The sequence below is a fragment of the Chelonia mydas genome, chromosome 1 (assembly GCF_015237465.2).
Source record: "Chelonia mydas isolate rCheMyd1 chromosome 1, rCheMyd1.pri.v2, whole genome shotgun sequence".
NCBI classification, from domain to species: domain Eukaryota; kingdom Metazoa; phylum Chordata; order Testudines; family Cheloniidae; genus Chelonia; species Chelonia mydas.
Window position 1 is genome coordinate 156353608 of NC_057849.1, and position 21244 is coordinate 156374851.

The window sequence follows — 21244 nt, forward strand, 5'->3', positions numbered from 1 at the left end:
AAGAACCCCTCGGTGCCAACTGGCAAAGGGTTCACTGTTCTGTAACAGTAGCCCGGCAGGCCTGACAAATTCATGACACTCAACACATTGCTGTGATAGTATTTATCTATAAAGACCGTCATGTGAGGTCTTAAATGAAAGTCAGGATCACACTGCACCTCAATCATTGCATAATGAACGTACAGATATTTAAGAACTAGTGCATATATGCTAAACATATATCTAAACTAAGGCTTGGTTGACACACAAGTTTTTGAGTCAGACAAAAGATGTTGATTCACCTATTTTTGCAGTGGTGGCTATGTATATTAAACCTTGTAAGCCAACATAGTGGAAGCCAAATCTTCATGTGGCGTAAATGGAGCTGGGAAGTCACTGGAGTCTAAACCATCAGGGGTTATCCTGACTCTGGAGACAAAACATTGAACTTCAGGAATATATGAAGACAAAAGGACACATGTTTATCCACCAGTGAGGGAGCAAAAAGGACAGTGCTTTTTTGCATTAAGGAAAGATGGCTGGATCCCAGTCATATTGGTGTTGGGTTTTAGGTGAGAAACACAACTTTAACAGGCTAAAATCTTTCTCTAAAGTAAACTTTAACTCACTTCTTAGTCTATGCTGCTTATTTTATATGCAACCATTTCTGTTTCCATTATCCTTACTCAGTATCTCTTAAATCTTCATCTTAAGTTTATTATCAATGATTGTTTTTGCGATAACTATAGCCCAGTGCTGTGATGGTATAAAGGACTGGATCCCAAGTTGTACCAGTCGAGCTGTGTGTATTCTGTTTCCTTGGGGACAGCAAACTTGGTGACTTTTGTGAGTATCCAGTGACAGGGGCTGGATACTACAGGGGAATGCTTTCAGTGGGGAATGAGGGCTGGGGCATACCTCTTGTTACCTGAAAGACAAAATAAGGGCTGGCAGAGCCCTGAGGATATTGCTTGTTGGGGTGGGTGGTTAACAGACAGGTGGTATTAGGGAGCTGACATTGAGTTAAGCACAAGCAAGTTTTTTTTTCCTCACTGAGGTGGGGGGATAACAAGATGACTCGCAGCTTGAGAAGCTGCCACACAGCTCTTTGAATCACGTGATTACATGGGAATCTCAACTTTCATTTAAAATAAAAAGGCAGTATCTAGCCTCATAGAGAAGATCTTGAAAACATGAACCCCAAAGGCTCAAAACTCAGATGAGCAATAAAAAGACTCCAAAATGTATTTTTTAAAAAAACTTTCATTATTTTTAAGCCAATCTCAAGTTTTGTTTTTTGGGTTTTTTTTTTTTTAAAACAAAGGCAGTATTGCCAACTGCATATGTTTCTTCTGAAAAGAAGAGACACCTCCCTGTGGGGCAATATTTACAAGATGCCCCCAAACAAAAAAAACCACCCCAATTACAAAGTTGGGAAAATTCTGCTGTCAGGCCCAGATCATCCCCTGTGCTGGCTATGGGCATGTAAAAAACTGGAAACTCAGTGGATTTCCACTCACTGAGTTTTCAGCAAATTGTATATTCAGGAGTGGCTTTGACCCCCTCTCACAGAGAGCTGGCAAGGGGGCTTAGCCCACAGAACCTGTTCCTAAGAAAGCTGTAGACTGGGACCAGCAACATGACACTGTTTGTGTCTTCGCTCACCCTCCTCTATTCCCCAAGCTCATGTGGCACTAGTAGGGGCTGAGCTTCCCCGGCAGCCACTGCCCTGCAGCAGGGCTCGAGGGGAAAGGGTGAGGATGCCATGGAGCAGGCATTCTGCTCTTCCTGATCCCAACTTCTGCTCATGCCTGAATCGGGAGGTTTTGACTCGTCACAGAAGCAGCAGGGAGCATTTGCCTGTTACTCCAGTGCAACGTACTTGAACCCTAAGGCGGCTGCACTAGTCTAACTGCCCCGTGTTGTATAATGTGCCTGTGGAGAAAGCAGTTGATTTCATTAGTCGGAATATTTTCACATTTGAAAACAAATTAAACTATTTTTCTTATTACTGGTGAAACTGTGATAAAATCACTGGGCCAAATTCCTTCTTGTCGAATTCCATTGACTTCACTAGGATTATACCAGGGATGGATTTTGCCCTTGTTTTGTTTTCCAGATGATAGATTTATTTATAATTCAGCAGCATCATTCAAAGTTATCTTGGTTTTTTTATTTTAATGACCTCCTCTTTGGTTTGGCCATCAGATTGTGATGTCTGTAACCTTTGTCACCCATGGACAAGAGGGTGTAATTCAGACCCAGTCAATATGAATGTAACTGCAGCAGTACTAACACCAGCTGAAGACAAAGGTTTCCTAGCAACTGGAACTCTGTAAAAGCTCACCGAGTAACAGTTAAAATGTGTCATGTAGAGCTGGGATGAGGATGTAAGTTAGTGGAGTCTCCTCCCAAATCAAAACAAGCTACACGTTCAAAACAGTTACCCCACTTGACAGTAGGTTTTATTAACATAAAGGGTGATTAAAAGTCATTACAGAGTACCAGCCTAAGATGCTGCTCAAACTCGGCTGCTCCTAAGGCTCTTTTCCCAGCTTAAGCCTTCCTACTAGGCGCCTGGCTGCTTCTGGGGTTCATTCTCTCAGGACCTGTCAGTTCCAGACCCAAGCTCCCTCTTTCAGAAGAGAAGTTTAATGAGCCACTCCTATTTTCGTGAATGAGCAGGAATTAATCTGCAGCACTCTGCAGGGTTCCAACATCTGCTAACTGGATGGGGCATCAGCTGAATCCTGGTGTCCTGACACAGAGAAGAATAGAATAAGTATCTAGATTGCTCAAGAGCCTGCAGAAATCCTGAGTATGGGCCCAGATTTGAGCACTGGGAGGGTACATTTTAAAAAACAAAATACATTTGCAAACCCCTGGTACTGTAAGAATCCCCACCCTATATGTTTGCTGGGCTGCTAAGTAACTCCAAACCTCTTTACATACATGTGCCAAAGGTACCACAACTCTAAGGCAAGCACTAGAGGCTCTGGCATCTGGTGGGTGTCAGTAAACATGCAGAGCCATGGCTCACACAACAGGATTGTTTACTGAGGCTGGCAAAAGAGGAAGTTGTTACAAATACCTTAAGTAGAATGGCTTAATTACAATTATCACAGCAATTCCTAGGTTGGCCCCTAGGGGAAGCCGCATTCCCGAGGCCTAAACACCTAGAATACCCCTTTTCACAGTTAGGGATCACATGCAGGTCCCAGGGGCCAGGACTCAGCCCCATGGCCTGCTGACTCATTGTGGGCCCCTCCACACAGTTCTCCAGACAAAACTGCATTCTCATCGGTAATGATTAGGCTGCAAACCCCACCCCACAGTATCTACGATGTATATCTACACAAGCCCTTCTATTAGTACCTTGGAAGTCAAGGTGCTGCTTCTGTGCTCTTGAGTCCTCTCCACTTTGTGGTCTGCAGATGAAAGATACTACAGAGATATTGTATTTTTATCCTGTATCAGTTATTCCTCAGAAAACACCCAGTCTACTAACAGGGAGATGGAGGACTCTTGATGCATTAATCCCCACACATGTGGAGCTGGTTTGATTGAAAACTCACATTTTTACAGTGAACTGTGGGTTTTAGTGTTCCTTTGATCTTTAGCACTTCCAAAATTTCACCCAGCAACATTTCAGACTTCAATTTTCACATCCAAATTTATTTCCTTCTCCAGTAATAGCTCAAAGCAGTAAAAGAACTTTCATGAAAACATGCAATGGAGTTTTGCTTTGACTTTTCACCATAAAAGCACCTTTGGCCAATTGTTCCTAACATTACAAAAGTCATCTTCTTTCATACGGAAATAGCAACATTTCCAAGTGAATAGAAAGGTTTGAAATCTATTTGAGAGCTTCAGGAGATGCAAAGTGAGACTTTGCTATACCTCCCAGAAATGAAAAGATTGAACGCTTGTTCACAATATGTTCAGTGGTTTGGAAGTCTCCACGTTTGCACTGTGGTGAATACTTGATTCTTCATTTGTGAATCAGGTGCATGCATCTTCCATGTAACATCCTGATAGAGTTGAAGGTTGTCCATTGTCTTCAGCAGAGGAAGAAACCAGGAGGTTCAACAGTGGGATTGTCTATGAGGTGCTTGTTGTTTACATCACAGCCTGCCCATTGCATCTGCCAGGTGTCTTGTGGGTTGAAGTTGGATGACAAAAGATCTGCTCCAGCTACCCAGAATGTTTGTTGGGACTTAATGTGAGTACAAGGCGAGTGAACAATATTGTCATGGAGTGGAAGCTTTTGGTTAGCTAGCTCACATAACATAGCTATCTCTCAGTGGATGGTTGGAGGAAAGATGTTTGTGAGGACTGGAAGCCTAGGCAGAAGAGTGGATTTCAGGGTGCCAGTTACAAGTCTCACTGACATTACAAAGTCACATTGCAGAGGGTATTTTGAAAATGCTTTAGGTTCTGGTGCATGGAAGCTTCCCAGTTGAGGAAGCACAGTTAAACACATTTAAGTTGAAGCACATGCTTATGTCTCATTGAAGTCTCTCTGTTCTAAGTGCATGGTTCAGTGCTCTCCTGAATCAGGACCTTAGTTTCTAAAGGGGATCCTTTCTCTTCATTTTCACTGCACAGCATTTCTTAGCATACGTTAATACTGTCATTACTTTATCAACAACCAATTAGAATATAGGAGAGCTGGAGTTTGGCTAATCACAGCCTGGAGAAAATTGTAAGCTGATATCAGTACAAATGGGCAGGTAGGAGAATTTGCTCAAATACAACTTTTTAGTATCTTAATTAGTGCTGTACCAGCAGTTGATTATTTGCAGAGGAATTAAGATAAATGCTAGTTAGATGGGCAGTGTACTTGTACTTATTTCCTCTTCTCAGAAGATCCTGTGGGTGACATCCTGGCCCTGCTGAAGCAGATAGCAAAACTCCTATTGAATTCACTGAGGCCAGGATTTCACCCAATAGGTAAGTGTCTTGTGGATAAAGTATTTGGCTCCCCTGTCTTGGTGTGATACTCATAAATTTAGGATAACTTCCTCAAAATGAAGATTTCTGTCTGTAAGGGAATCTTCAAGCAAGAAGTTCCTAACTGAAGTGCTACATGTTAAAATAAAAATTCCCTGAAAAAGTGATTGGTGCCATAATCACAAAAAGAGCCCTGGAGTCAATGGCGTCTCCAACACGTAATGCAGGGCAGTGAATACAACTCTCTGCATTGCTTTTAGATGCCAGTCATATCAGCTGTTTCAGAAGGACCTGAATGCTAGACAGGTTTAAAAAAACATGTTTGGTCCAGATTCTGCTCCTACACCTGAGTAAATCTCATTTCAACGGAGTTATTCCAAATTTAAATCAGTGTAACTGATTGCAGCATCTGACCCTTTCAGATCACAGTTAAACTGAGTTAGGTCTCGATCCTGCAGTCAGATCTGTACCTATTCAGAGCCTCATGGAATACCATAGGTCTCCATATCAGTTGACCCCTCCCCCCACTATGACAACACTATCAGGGCTTAATTTATGATGTATAGCTTCACAAATTAATCACAGGGGTTAATCCCATCTTGTCTCCAATCTACATGAGTGGAAAGTCTGGAACACAATGAAACTGGTGCAATTCTATTGCGTACCGGTGAATAAGACATGAAGTAAAGGGAGAATGCAGTACGTCTACACAGAGAGGCCATGCCCCCTGGATTCCATGGAATAAGATGTGGGGGGCTTCCTGAGCCTCAGCATGGAGGAGGGAGAAAGCAATGGGTCAGTGGATTCACAAGTACTTGAAACCAATAGCCAACACACTGTGTGAACTTAAGGTTCTCTAGTGCGAGTTGAAGGTGGAGGTTCCAGCCTGAGGAGACATACCCACGCTAGCGCTGATCAATCTAGTGCATTAAACAGAGTATATTTGCAGCAGCACAAACACTGGCAGGGGTTAGCCACCCTAAGTATGTGCCTAGCATCTCAGATGGGTACGCTGCCTTAGCTAAACTCTATTTTTAGCAACCTAGCTCAGAGTAAATATGGGTATGTCATCTTGAGCTGAGGCATACACTTCCCGCTCAAACTGTGGACGGACCCTGAGAGAATGGGTTCCGTAGTTACACAAGCTTCATTCTGTTCTGCTGGAACTTTATAGTGTAGGGAGAGGATTCAATCCTGACATCACCTGCTTTGGGCATCCTCATTTCACAGCCCATTTGCCACTCAATGGATCCTGAATTTGATCCTTCAGTGATCTGAAATCTCAAAAACAGTTTTTTCAATGTAGTATTTTGTTTAAAGCATTTCAATTTCTCTCTAAAGAACTAAGTAAACACAGGAGTAGAATTAATCTTGTGGGCTACATTACATTACCATGGTGATTTCAGTTTTAGTATGACCTTGTTAATTAAATACAAATGTTTGCTGGACTGGCTATGATGACACTGATTCCAAGGAGAGAATGGAGTTTGTTTAAATGTAAAGAACTCAAGTATGCTTTAGTTTTTGTGTGTCTGCCTGTATGCAATTGCACACACATGCACAAGCGGTCTCTATATTGTGGCTTACCCTTTCAAAAGTAACAAGAGATTCTGAGCGCCTCAATTTTTGCATGTCATAAAGGAGCAGCGCTCAGCAGTTTCTGTAAACGAAGCCTTTTTAAGCTGTCTCAGATTGGATGCCCAAAAATCACTAGCCACTTTTCTGAAAATGTAGGCCATATACATCTATATAGATATATGGCTATGTGGACACACACACCTTGCATATAATGCAACCAGGTAAGCTCTCCCTGGGATTAGACCAAATGCCAAGCATTAAATATATTTAATTTTGTTATGTGAGCTCTAAAAATAAAACATTTTAAGGCAAAATAATACCTTTCATTTTTATGCAAGTACTTCAGATGGAATACAGAATACAAAATATTGATTCAAGAGGCTAGCTGTATTGAAAATCAAATGAGTTTTTGCCATTACTAAGAGCAGACAAGCCCAGTAATCAGCCTGTTCAACTAATCATTACAACAGTGCTGTTTGTGGCACTCTAGTTAAGAGTCTGTCAGCAAATTCATTATAAACCTCATTTTTCAGGGATTTATATCTTGGCTATACAAAGTTGCTCCAGTCTGAAACTTTCAATACATATACTCGTGTGGATGGGGATTAAGAGAACTGACTTGCCCAGCTGTCACTGAGAGTCTGCTAGTGCACTATTGAAGTCAGTGGGAATCTTGCTGTTTATATCAAATGGGATTATGATTTGGCCTGCTTGTACCCTATTTATGTTAATGAGAGTTTTGCCATTGAGTTCAAATGGCCTCAGATTGGGCCCCATTACTACTTACCTGCTGCTGATACACGGACCTCTAAAAATGCGTATAAGAAAAGTTATCTCAAGAAGTAGTGCCACTACAATGTAACTCTTGGTCGAAGCCTTTCTGATCAGGCATTTCAGTGAGTAAAGTAACCCAACGTAGTAGCACATGACAAGGTTTCAAGGCAAAGGTTTAAATGCAAGATTTGATGGAGGTATTGTGATCTAAGTCAAATTGGTCTTTTTACCAAAGTGCTTCTGTTCAGGGTATACCCAAGAGGAAATAGCAATTCCTATGGGCTATAAGCTAAATAAAATATTTAAAACATTCCCAATTACCTGCAATACATGCATTTGCAAGCTATGGAAGGCTGTTAAAGTGGTTGGCTAAATGCGGATCAAAGCTTCAAATTCAGATTTTGGTAGACATCAAACTTCCCATCATTTGGGAGTGTTCAGACCTCAGCTTTTGCTTTGGCCCATTATAGAGAAAGGGCCATTTTGCAAAATTTGGATCTGGTTTCAGTGTTTGAACACCCCCAAACTTCAGGGGTATTTGGATCTGGAGTTTTGGTTTGAGTCCATCTATATGTATTTAGGCAACTTTTAAAAATGCACCGTTCCTTATCCTTTCCTAATATGTATTCTGTGGGCACTTAGATAACACCGTAAAGGAACTACTAATACTATAAAAAGGAAACAAAAAATAAAATAAAACTGCCAATAGTGTTAGAGAACTGACATCGTGATGACCTTTGAAAAAAATTAATCTACCTGTTTCAGAAGTGCCTAAGGGCTAGATTTTCAAAGGTATTTAGGCTTCTAAAGCTGCAGGTGTATACTTTTGAAAATCCTGCTAGGTGCCAATCTGCATCTTTAGATGCCTAAATACCTTTGCAAATCTGGCCCTGAGTGACTTAGGAGCCTAAGTATCATTGCAAGTCAATAGTATTTAGGCTCCTAAGTGCTTAAGTGAATTCTGAAAACACACTTTAGGCTCCAAATTTACAGCTACTTTTGAAAATTTTGCCCTTTCAAGTCATGATAGCAATGGTACTATGGGTTATAGTTCCACTGCATCATCATTTTCTCCAAAAAAACGGGCAACTCCTCTGTTACATCAGTACAATTTCAGTAGAGAATTTGGGCTATTGTGTCTGGTTATTTCAGGTCGCTTCAAGCAGCAAGTGAGAAATACAGTACCTACAAGAAAAGGATAGAAATTAAGGAAACTGGAAATTGAACAGTACAAAAGAATGTCAAAATGTATTAAGGCCTTTATAACATGTTAATTTACTATTTTTAATTGCATAAAAGAAATCATACCAGTCGCAGGGCTGAGAAGAAAAAATACCTACTATATTTTCTCAAAAAACCCCACCATTTGCTAGAGCAAAAACAACCTGCTGTTTTTCTGGCATATACCATGAGGGAGAGACTTGTGGAACAAGAAAGTGGGAAGAAACTGAAGGTAGAATTTATTTGGTGAAGATTATGGTAATATGACACTATTTCCCTCAATAAGACAGGATTGCAAGCTTATATCCATGATATGAAATATTACACATCTGAGAGAAAATGATCCCTATGTAGATTGTCTCATTTCAAAATTAGAGTATTACATTATCCTGTGAAAGTATTAATAGACTGTCTATTGACAAAATATGGATTCATCTAGCCATTATGTGACTCAGACTTCTTTATTAGATACGACTAACTTTTTACTATGTTAGATAAAGGATTCATGACATACAGATGAATATATGAATGGTCCTTAAAAAACCCTTCCCAAATACTGCATAATCCCTGCTCTTTACCATTATCCCAATTTTGATATGCCTGGCATTGCCTCCTTATAGCTGAGCATGTTTTTGGTTCTCTAGTTACTGATTAGCTCCTAATCATCTGCTCTGTACAAGCTTTAATGGGTAATTTGCTGTTGTATTTTCGTGAGCATTAAGAGCCTCTCTTTTGGATTTGACTAACTTCAGCTCAGCCCCTCTGTAATTTCTAATTTTGCAGAAGGTGGTTGTTTATAAATTCACAAGATGTTTGTTTTAAAATAAACAGTTGCTTCAATACTTAGCCACGCTGCAGTCCTGCAGCTTGTTCCTGAGTCAGCTGCTCTGCTTGTTTGCGCCATCATTATCCTGGCTGAAAAAATGTCAGAGTGATGGAGTACCCAACAGCAGCTTCCCTGAGGAAAAAATGAAGGGATTTGCTGACTGCGCACGAGACCCATTCCACAGAGAAGCCTAATATCTGATGGTAAATCCATGAGACAGGACAGAAGAAAGCCTTGTTTCAAGAGGGCCAGTTGCTAATGGAAATGTAATCCTCTTGGAGGGGAGAGGAGCTAAGCAGCAAGAACTGCCTCTCAGTCAGCATTTTCTGATAGCTGTTCAGGAGCCTATATATAAAATTATGTCCCACAAAACATTAAAAGAATGCTAAGGTTGTACAGTCAAGTACTCAAACGTTAGGAACTGCCAAAATTATGGTTGCCTGTACTTCTTTCAATTCAGCCCCTTGTGCACCTGCATTATGATGGTCTTTAATTACACCATTACATACTATTTTTTTCCCCCACAGGATCCCTACATCATTCAGCACACAGGCTAGAACATGTTTTTAACATATGCTTTAAAAATGTAATTTCCTCATCTTTAATCAATCTTAAACTGAAAAAGAACAAATCATATCGACTCTCTGCGTGGGTCATCAGCAGGTTTGGGATCTTTACAGCCACAGCACTGTCCTCTCTACCACTTGAGCTAAGAGTAATTGGTAGCATCAGATGGCTGCTAACCCCTGTGTGGATCTGCCACTAGAAGGGAATGGAGAGAGACACTACTGGTGGGTGGCTTAGCCGCTTGCTAGACAGCAAGGGAATGCGGAGACCTAGAACTTCTGGGTTCCATATCAGGCTCTGAAGGAGGGTGTTTCCAGTGGTCACAGACCCTTCTGCGACCTCTACTCTTCTCTCCTGCTGCTACGCATCTCAACTCTGCTGAACTCCTGCCCCATCCTCCTCTCCCTGCCCTCCCTACTCTTCTCCTGCCCCATCCCCACACTGTCGCTCTTTCCTCTATCTCTTAATTTCCTAGTCCTCTGCATTTGAGTCAGGTGGGTTCCTACTTCTGCTCCATGCTGCCTCAGTCCAATACATATGTGGGGTTATTGAAAGTACGGAGAAGACTGTCTCCCTGCTCTCAGTGTCTGCCACCATAGGAGCCCCTGTCAGGCAAGAGGAACAATTACAGGGAAAATCCTACTCAGCCACTCCATCCCCTGATGCTTATCTGCCAATTACTCACTAGATACCTGTTAGAATGTGCAAATTATTTCTTTTAATTTGAGGCTTATAACTTGGCCAAATGTGGGCACTTTTTAGAGATGGTAAAAGCTACATCCTGGCATTAGGACAATCTGCTTGTCAAATTTCAAGTTCTTGCTCAAAAGCGTGGACTCACTAGAGCATCTCAAAACAGTTGTAAGAATGTCTTTAACAGGAACAAAACAATCTTCTTTCTTTGACCTCATTCTGAGAAATGTCTGAACTATTTTAGCTGAAACTTTCCAAAAAAATTCAGCCTGAGACAGACACCTAAATTGCAGTTTGAATTTGTAAAGTTATGAGCAACTGAAAATAGGATCTTATAATGGAAGGTATTGGGCAACCAGATCTCTTAGGGTCACTATCTGCATCACCTGAAATACTTTTGAGTTAGTGGTCAGGGTCCAGTGTATGTTGCACAGGTGTCCCTGTGACAAACATCAGTCGTAACAGGTAACTTTAACAGTCTCAACAGGGAGGCTATGAACTGATGTGTGTGTTAAGTTGGTTTTGGAGACTAAATTAACCTGTCATCCTTAGATCATCCCTTTAGGTCAGAACTGAGGCTTTTGAGCAAGTCAGGATGGAAAAGCTTGCCTTGCCACTCACTAGACTGTAAGGTTTATTTTCCTTTCCCTAATAAACAGAAGGCCTTAGGTTCTGGGGGGGGGGGGGTTGCTGGGTTCTGGCTTTTCATCCCCTGTGGATACAACAGAACCATGTTGTTTTCCCTGAGCGTAGAACCCCCTACAGCTGTGAAAGGAGGGGGCTGAGACTTGGACCTTAAATAAGAGTCTTCTGTCTTACAGTAAATCTCCTATTTGAGAAGAGTGCTCATAGGATTTCTTGGAGTTTTGCATATTAATTTCTCTGAAAGATGTAGCAATTGACTCTGTTCTTACTAAGAAATAGATATGTTCCACTGCTGGCAAAACTGCTGACACTGCTTGTGGAAGTGAGGAAAATATTTTTTTCTGCCCAGTCCTTAAAGCCTCAAAAAAAGAGAGCTATAACACCTTTGCTCTGTGTGGCTTTATTTTTCACAGCTCTAAAAAAAAAAACAAAAAAACAGAAGATGATGCCATTCTGTGGAGAAAGATGCACTATTACTTTAGTGTTTATTGTTAACTGTATGGCTTGGGAATGTTCTTGACTTCCCTAGGGAACAAGCTGTTTCACAATGTACTGTACTTTCTCTAATGATGTTCTTAGTCTTCTAGGATGAATGTGCTAGTCGTCTGGATAGGATGTACTTTTCCTCCTACAGTGCAGATGAAAAAAATTCCTCAGATGGTCTCATAGGGCTGTATTGTGTCCCTGAGATCTGCACACAGAAGCTATCCTCTGCACATTGATCTTTCCCTTCCCACACTGGGTGAGGTGGGGCTCATACATCTTTGCAGCACAATTGTCCCCATCCTGAAACTCTGTACTCGCCCTGTAGAAAATGAGATTAAACTACCTAGAGACAAAGGATAACAAGAAAACATTCTACAAATACATTAGAAGCAAGAGGAAGACTAAAGACAGGGTAGGCCTGTTACTCAATGTGTGTGGGGAGGCGGGGGAATGGCAGACGTGCTAAATGACTTGTTTGTTTTCACCAAAAAGGTTAGTAGCAATTGGGCACCTACCATAGAAAATGAGGTAGGATCGATCAGAGGCTAAAAATAGGGAAAGAACAAGCTAAAAATTTTAGACGAATTAGATGTTTGAGTCACCAGGGCCTGATGAAATGCATCCTAGAATACTCAAGGAGCTGACCAAGGAAATATCTGAGCAATTACCAATTATCCTTGAAAAGTCATTGATGACAGGAGAGATTCCAGAGGACTGGAAAAAGTCAAATATAGTGCCAATCTATAAAAATGGAAATAAGGACAACCCAGGGAATTACAGACCAGTCAACTTAACTTCAGTATCTGAAAAGATAAGAGCAAATAATTAAAGGATAATTTGAAAACACCTAGAATATAATAAGCTGATAAGTAACAGTCTGCATGAATTTGTCAAGAACAAATTGTGTCAAACCAACCTAGTAGCTTTCTTTGACAGACTAACAAGCCTTGTGGATAGGGAGGAAGCAGTAGATGTGGTATATCTTGACTTAGTAAGGCTTTTGATACTGTCTCAGATCTCAAACAGACTAGGGAAATACAACCTAGATGGAGCTGCTGTAAGGTGGGTGCATAACTGGGTGGAAAACCATTCCCAGAGTGTAGTTATCAGTGGTTCACAGTCAAGCTGGACAATCATATCAAGTGGGGTTCTGCAGGGATTGGTTCTGGGTCTAGTTCTGTTCAATATCTTCATCAATGATTTAGATAATATAGTTTTAAAGTTTGTGGATGATACCAAGCTAGGCGGGGTTGCAAGTGCTTTGGTGGATAGGATTAAAATTCAAAATCCTCTGGGCAAACTGGAGAAATGGTCTGAAGTAAATAGGATGGGATTCAATAAGGACAAATGCAAAGTACTCCACTTAGGAAGGTATAATCAATTACACAAATAGAAAATGGGAAATGACTGCCTAGGAAGGAGCACTGCAGAAAACAATCTGGGGGTCATAGTCAATCACAAGCTAAATAGGAGTGAACAGTGTAACACTGTTGCAAAAAAAGCAAACATCATTCTGGGATGTATTAGCAGGAGTGTTGTAAGCAAGACACAAGAAGTAATTCTTCTGCTCTACTCTGCGCTGATTAGGCCTCAGCTGGAGTATTGTGTCCAGTTCTGGGCACCACATTTCTCTGGACTTTCTCCAATTTGTCCACATCTTTCCCAAAGAGCAGCAAAAATGATTAAAGGTCTAGAAAACATGACCTTTTGGAGGGAAAATTGGAAAAAAAATTAGATTTGTTTAGTCTGGAAAAGAGAAGACTGAGAGGGGACATGATAAACTGTTTAAGTATATAAAAGGTTGTTACAAGGAGAAAGGAGAACAATTTTTCTCCCTAATGTCTCAGGATAGGACAAAAAGCAATGGGGTTAAATTACAGCAAAGATGGTTTAAGGTGGATATTAGGAAAAACTTCCTAACTGTCAGGGTGGTTAAGCACTGGAATAAATTGCCTAGGTAGGTTGTGAAATCTCCATTGTTGGAGATTTAAGAGTGGGCTGAAAAAAACACCTGTCTGTGGTGGTTGAGATAATACTTAGTCCTATCAGGAGTGCAGGGGACTGGACTAGATGCCCTCTTGAGATCCCTTCCAGTCCTATGATTCTATGCTGTTGGGATCCATGCAGTAGAAGGAGCAGGGGCTGAGAAGGCTGGGAATGGAGTATTGATTGGTTGGGGATTGGGTAGAACTAGGAGGACTTAAGTTGTCCAGCTCCACCTCCAAACTCATCAGCTCTATGGAGATTGCTAAGAAAATACAGCCTCCTTTTCTATGAATCCCCTCTGTATTGGGGTGTCCATGGGTAGCTGTAGCCAGGGGAAGCCCTGGTAGTAGGACTTCATTGAGGCTGTGCTGCTGGGTGTTATGGAACACCAGTGCACCATATGCAAAGCCTGGATGGCTCTCTGCAGAATTCTCTGTGGATCTAAAGGATACGCTGGTTTCTGGGATAGCATAAGGGACCGGGGCGTAGGTGGTCTGGCCTTAGAGCAGACAATCAGTATGTAGTTAGGTCAGATATTCTAAGTTAGACTTTCCCTACTAACATACCAGAACATCACAAATTGGAAAAAGGAGCTGCAGGTTTCACACCGTCAGACAGTTTTCATTATTGAAACTTACAAATCAGAAAGTTGGGCTCTTGCTACCAGCTCTTTCTTAGAAAAGAGACTTTAATGCAGTCTGAGAATTTTCTTTTTAAATTCCTTCTGTTAAAATACAAGTGTATCCCATTGTATTGTACAGGGTCCAATATACAAGTCATTGACTGAAGGTGAGGTCAGTGACATGAAGCACATTTGTGCACGGGTTCAGTAGATTTCTTTAAGTTGAAAACATTATGTACTTCCAGGATTTTTCAATGAGATCTTTCAAGAAGAGATTTTCCCCTTGGTTGTAGATGGTGGCATTAACCACAACAGCAGCGCACAGAGCCTGACCCCTGCTTCTTGCTGTGGACTGAAGACTTAAACCAGTCTTGAATGGAACAACAAAGTAGTATATATGTTTTTTCTACATAATAAGAATAAGTATATTAAAGTTGCAGTATTAATCACTCAAGTAGCCACTCACCTTACAAATGCCAGACAGGCCCTGATCCTGCAACTTGTTGCATGTGTACAGACTGGTGCAGAGCCCCAGTTAAATCAGTGGGAATCTGCATGGATGCAGTCGTTTGCCCTCATGCCACAAGCTGCAGATTGTATGTGCACTGCATCCTTAAACCCCAATCTTAACTATGCCCTTGGTGCATATGCACTATGATGCAGTCTTGGATCCAATGGATCTATGTAATATCATATGGATACTACATAATATCATCTTGCCGTTTAAAGAAAAGCTCTGTAGAACGTAATAGGGATGCAACTAGCAGGTTTCATAGAAATTACTCAAAAAATCTATAGGATATTTATAGCAACCTATACACTTAAGAGAATAATATTTCTGTTCTAAGAATTCTGTGGACTGGTAATATTCCTACAATTTTTAAAAGAGTATTCTCTACTAAATTTTGTAGGACTTTATGGAAAAGTTCTATATATAGATCCTATGTCATTTATATCTGGCATACAAAGAGTAGAAGAAAAAAAGGGTTGGCTGTCCTTGTTCAGGGTGACAGTACAGACTTAAGTGCATGCAAGTGCTTTCCTGAACCTGGGCCTCCAGGTTCATGCTGAATGCAATGCAAAAGTGAACTGACAAAAAATACTTGGTGACAGTTAATATTTTAACTACTCAGTCAGTTTTCATCAGGACCTTTGCAGTGTCTTTTCAAGATCAAAAATAGGCAGCAAATATGGCACAACCCAGATTTTTCATGGTACAGTCAGTAGTGGGACTGGAAGCAGAGTGTACAAGTTACCACCCAGCATTTGTGGTAAAGTTGCATTTGCACATCTGTTCATTAGACCGGTTCTTTGGGAATTTAACCGAAGTGTACACATGGTTTTAGTGGTTAAAATAAACCTCATTTCTAAATGTTCATAGATAAAGAATGGTGAATAGGTGGTGAAAGAGGGGAGGTGTTCCTAATTTGTAACATCTCATGTACAGTAGTATATATCATACCATAAAAAGTGATTAGGCTTTTATGAGGTATCTGTTAATGTTCTTGTAGGTGAAAATTGCTAACCTGCTTTCACTATTTTATCTCTGAAATTACTAGGGGGAAAGATACCTGAATGTACTATAGGATTGCTCAATAATTTGAGATCAACCAATTAGACATTGAAAACAATCAACACAGCCCATCACATTCACACTGTTGTAATCATTGCTCAAATGAAACGTTGGAAAGGCATCTAGCTACAGTGCAGGGAGAGTAGTAGGTTTATTTCAAGCTATAGAATACTCATACTGAGCAAAGAAGTGTGGGGTGGGGGGAACCTGGTTCTTGTGTAAGTACAGTGCTAGTAGTACTACCTAGAAGAAAAAGACAGTGTGTGGACAGACTTTTGGTAAGTTTCCCTAAACAGATCTATTGATGCATCTTAGTCTTGTCCTGCTATTACAGGTTATCTGAGCAAATATTGACAACAGTATATTGCATTAGCTGCGTGGAAACATGTCCACAGTGGACTAAGATGAGACCCACTAAGATGACCCCCATTAAGATGACCCCTAAATGCCTTTTCACATGTCACCTAAAAAGAGCTGAATCCAGTTTTCCAAAGGCAAAAGGCTAGCGCTCTGAAACATTGGTCTGTCAAGTCTCTTACAGCAATATACGTATGTTTAAGATTCTTGTTCTCCATGTTCTAGGGTATAGCACTGGAACATGGCACAAAAAGTGTGTTTCAGAAGATTCAGTGAAAATTGGAATTAGATTTCAGGCAAAGAATTTGGTCAATACATGAGCTACTATAGCACTGGAAAGTTAGGCCCTTTTCCAAAACTTTTAATGAGACGTAGATGGGAGTCAGCTCAGAAAGAAGAATGAACTGCAGCTGACTTGTGCTGGAAGAAAATACTCTCTTTTCATCCTACAAAAAGTACTTCAGGGAAGTCTGGAGAAATAAAATGTTGAGCCCTGCACATATCATGAATGGATCTCAATATCTATAATCTTAATAGCAAAGATTACCAAAAAAAATTGTTCAAAATTCAATTTCCATAAAGAAAAAACCCTGGAGAACAAATGACACGAATCCTGGGGAAATTACGCTTAATGCATGTTTGACTGTAGCTGTCTGCCTAAGAGCAAAAAAATCAATGGTTTATCATTGCACAAGGTACTCTTGAGGATATGGGAAAGCAAGATCTGAATAACTTTTTTTGAAATAGCATTGGAGTAAGCTTAAAACCCCACGCACCTGAACACCAACCCAGTCTCTGATTGCATAATGCCATATAATACTGCTTACTGCATGCCAGCAACTCTATTTCTATCATGTACATTTCTATTGAGGCTGGGTATGTTTTTTTTACAGAAAGCTGGGTTTTTGATTAAGGTGAAGAACAGAGATACATGGAAACCCTGGATTCAGTTTCTGGCTCTGCCATAGTCTTTGTGTGACTTTGGGCAAGTTAATCAATCTCGGTGTGCCTTATCTTCCTATGTTTCATGGGTGTTATGAAAATTCATTTTGTGTGGGAGATGCTCAGTGATGGGAGCCATGTAATGACGATAGACTGCTCTCCCATTCTACCATATAAGCAGTCTCCGTTGTGTTCCTTTATTTCTCATGTTAATGTTAGTGCTGGCTTCTCTCTCATTATCTACTGTCATGCATCTTGAGGAGGCCTAATAATGCAGTTTACTTCCATAGGGGAAAACTGGTTTTCATTTCTGGCTGGTAGATTGGAAATATTGTACAGACAGCCAGGGGTGAAAGTTAGTTAAAGGACTTACCAGTACGCTGGAGTCCTGAGCAGGTGGCATGGCCTCCACTGGAAGAGGCGGGGCCTTAAATCCCCAGGTCCTTTAAATCTTGATTTAAAGGGCCTGGGGCTCCAGCTGCGGTAGTGGCGGCTGGGATCCCTGGGCCCTTTAAATCACCCCGAGCTACCAGCTGCAGGGGCAGCTGGGAGCCCTGGGGCTCAGGGACTATTTAAAAGGTCCAGGGCTTCAGCTGCCACTACTGTAGCAGAGCCCTGAGCCCTTTAAATTACTGAGGAGCCCTGGGGGCTCCAGCTGCCACTACTACCCCAGGGCCCTGGTAGAGCTTTAAAGGGCCTAGGGCTCTGCTGTGGTAGTGGCTGCCGGAGCCCTGAGCCCTTTAAATCCCCTTGGGGCGTGGGCAGCCGCTACCGCCCCGGCCGTTTAAATCCCTGCCGGAGCCCTGCCGCCACTACCCTAGGGCTTCCTCAGCAGGGATCTGGTGGGGATTTAAAGGGCTGGGGTGGTAGCGGCAGCTGGAGCTCTGGGGCCCCTTAAATCCCCACCTGAGCCCTGCTGCTGCTACCCCAGGGCTTTAAATTGCTGTCTGGGAAAGCCAGTCCTGGTATGGCGCACCGGCTCTTGGCAGTACGCTGTACTGGAGTGTACCGGCTTACTTTGACCTCTGCAGACAGCATACATATCTCTTGAGAGAGTGTGCATCTGCAGAATGGCTCAGGAACCCTTCTTTTGGCCATTTAACAGCAGAATATCAATCGGTTTTAATTCAGTTTAGTTTATATGAATTTGTTTATCTTTGATAGAGGTCTTGTTGCCAATCTCTCTGAAGCTATGATGGACTTCTTTTGGCTTTTTTGTGTGGATGATTTAGCTTTGCCTAAGAAATTTTTGAAATGGGCTGCGTCCTAAAATATTATACCCATGTTAGTGATCTCGATAAAGAGCTATTGCTTTGGATCCACCCAGGAAGGAAAATCCTAGCAAATACTGTCATGTAACTTAATCATTAACAACCAGTATTACTCAAACCTCAGCAAGTAAGCACATGAAATACAGAACCCCCAGCCCAGTTAGTGGCTGTTTGATACTCTCATAGTTGACATGCAATAAAGTATAACATGGATATTTTTCTGTTTATTTAACTGAGGGGTACATTTGCTCCAGTGCAGAAGACCTGCATAATCCTTTGAACTCCATTTAAGCTAGTGTGTAGTCTTTTGTTGGCCCTGTGCACAGGGGTAGGGGTAAATATCACCCTCACAATGCAGTTTTCAGGCTGTACTCAAATGCCTTCACTTAGTTTTTCAATCAGATCCCCAAATGTCTGGGAGTTTTGGGCATTTGGTCAAATGCCCAAGTGAAATTGGTCACTTGACAAGATGACTGCAAGCATTAGTCATTTGGCCAAATGACTGTCATTCTGTTGTAGTAGTACACTTAGTTACTTGAAGTGTCACTGTGTTGGTGGGGCCATTCTGTTACATAACGGACTGTACCCTTTTATCCGTGGGCTTCTTCTTTTGCCCAAGCAGTGTTGCCATAGTAACTTCTTGTTTCTTGACCAGGTTGTCTTTCTCGGTTCAGGGCTACTTCTATCAGCATGGTTTCAGGAAAGCTCTGGTTTCAGAACGTTTCTCTGTTAAAATTGACTTATCAGAATACATATTAAGTGGTGGTCTCTCTATATATTATAGCTGAAGCTGGTAGTACCATCTATTGAAGGTTGCTCAACACTTTCCATTATAAGACCCTGTTTTCAGTGGTTAATAGCTTTCCCAAACTTTAATCATTAGGGCTCAAATTTTCCATGCAGGGTGACTGTCTGAGGTTGGTGTGGGGTTTTCTTATGGTTTAAATTTCAGCCAAAACTGTGTGTGTGCATACACTGGCACAGTATAATAGACTTTTTTCAAAAAGTCAGAAATATACAATATCTCAGGTGTAAACTTTGGAGGGACCAATCTTCTCTTTCTAAGCCCAGGCTTAAATTTAGAGAAGTGACTAGTGATTTTGAGTGCTCAGAGACACTTTGAACCCTCTTCTCTCCAGACTGGGAGAGCTGTGCTCTCCCACTGTTTGTTTGACCAATGCAAGGAAACCTCCCACTCCTGTTTGTCTACTTTAACCACTGGCAGTTGTTTGGACAAAATGATATAAAGGTTGAAGGAACTGACCGGTGCCGGACCAGAGAATTTGCCAAACCATGGGAGATCAATTCAGAGTGCCAGCAGGTCTTCATAGGCATGAATAGCAAGGGTTGGGGGTGCTGCAGCACCCCCAGGCTTTGCACCCTGTGTGGCCCCCTGGCCGCCAGCCCTGCTGCCACCTGGGGTCCCGACTGCTGGCCCCCTGCCTGGGGGCTCCAATGCCAGCCCCAGGTCCTAGCTGCTGGCCCCAGGTTCTCCCCCTCCCTCCTGGAGCTTGAACACTGCGAATCAGCTCTTCCCAGCGCTTCTGGAGTGCCACGAAGGAGGGAGGAGAAGGAGGTGGTAAGTGCAGGGCCACCAGCTTGAGAAAGGCACGGGGGGGGGGAGGGGACTGGAAGGGGGAGCTTGGCACCAGTGGATGCTCTGCACCCACAGATTTTTCCACATTGGTGCTCCAGCCCTGGAGCACCCACAGAATCTGTGCGTATGCCAGACCATACATGTTGTCGGACCAGGGAGTGCCAGATTAGAGGGTTTCAACCTGTAACTGATTATGGCGGTGTATGCAGACCCCATCTTCTGTCAGGGTGGATAGTGGGTGTGCAGACACTGCAGTTACTGTCTACCCGACTGTCTTGGGTCTCACCACAGTGAGGTCCAAGGGTCAGGGTCAAAGCAGTGGCCCTTGGGTTCTGAGCTGCCTGGTCTAATGGCTGGGGTCAGTACAGCAGCCCTTACGTTCAGGGCCATGTAGTCTAATGGTCAGAGTCAATATAGTAACCCTCAGGTACAGGGCAGTGTGGCCAAGTGTCCAGAGTCAATGAGGCAGCCCTCAGACACAGGGCAGGGTTGCCTAGTGGCCAGGGTCAATATAACAGCCCACACATACAGGGCAGTGTGGTCTAAGGACCAATACCCAAAGGACAGCCATGGGGGAGAACCCCATGGCCCAGGTATGGGGGCCCATGACCACCTGACTCCACCAGGCCTCAGCCCAGGGCCCCAACAGTGGCAGAGTGGTCCACCACTGGGTCAGCAGGGAATCCCACTGAAACACACTGACCTCACACAGGTGGGAGATGCCACTTGCTCACCCTTCCTGGGTCACTTCTTACCATGCTTCCCAAAGCTACAGTCCATGGGGCATTGGGGTCTCTGGGCTCCTCAGCATGGGTATTCCTTGGGGCTGCATTGGCCACAGATCTCCATTCTGGATTACAGGATCTCCAGCTCCTGCAGGCAAGGGCTATGATGGCTCCTCAGCTACAGCCCCTACCAGAGGTCATTCTTCTGCAGTAGTCAGCCTAGACTCAGCTAGGCTGCTCCCTTTTATACTAGCATAGCACTTGGAGCATGCCCAGTATGGTCTGGGGGGCGGGACTTCCTCCACCCATAGTGTGGGGTTAACCCCTTCTGGCCCAGTGTGTGGTATGCACACACTGTCCCAGTGATCATATTGTATTGATGCATTCCACATGCCAGTGATGCTGCTGGATGGTGGAAACACAGCTCTGTGTCTAGTTTCAAATCAATC

General features: G+C 42.5%; 1 long non-coding RNA gene across 1 annotated transcript; it reads right to left on the reverse strand.

Moving 5' to 3' along the window:
- Positions 1 to 11633: 11633 nt before the first annotated feature.
- On the reverse strand, positions 11634 to 20995 carry LOC122464080. The gene is made up of 2 exons (XR_006287941.1): positions 20805 to 20995; positions 11634 to 12041 (listed from the first exon to the last, which is right to left on the reverse strand). It is a non-coding gene; the product is annotated as an uncharacterized LOC122464080 (long non-coding RNA).
- Between the last annotated feature and the right edge of the window lie 249 nt (positions 20996 to 21244).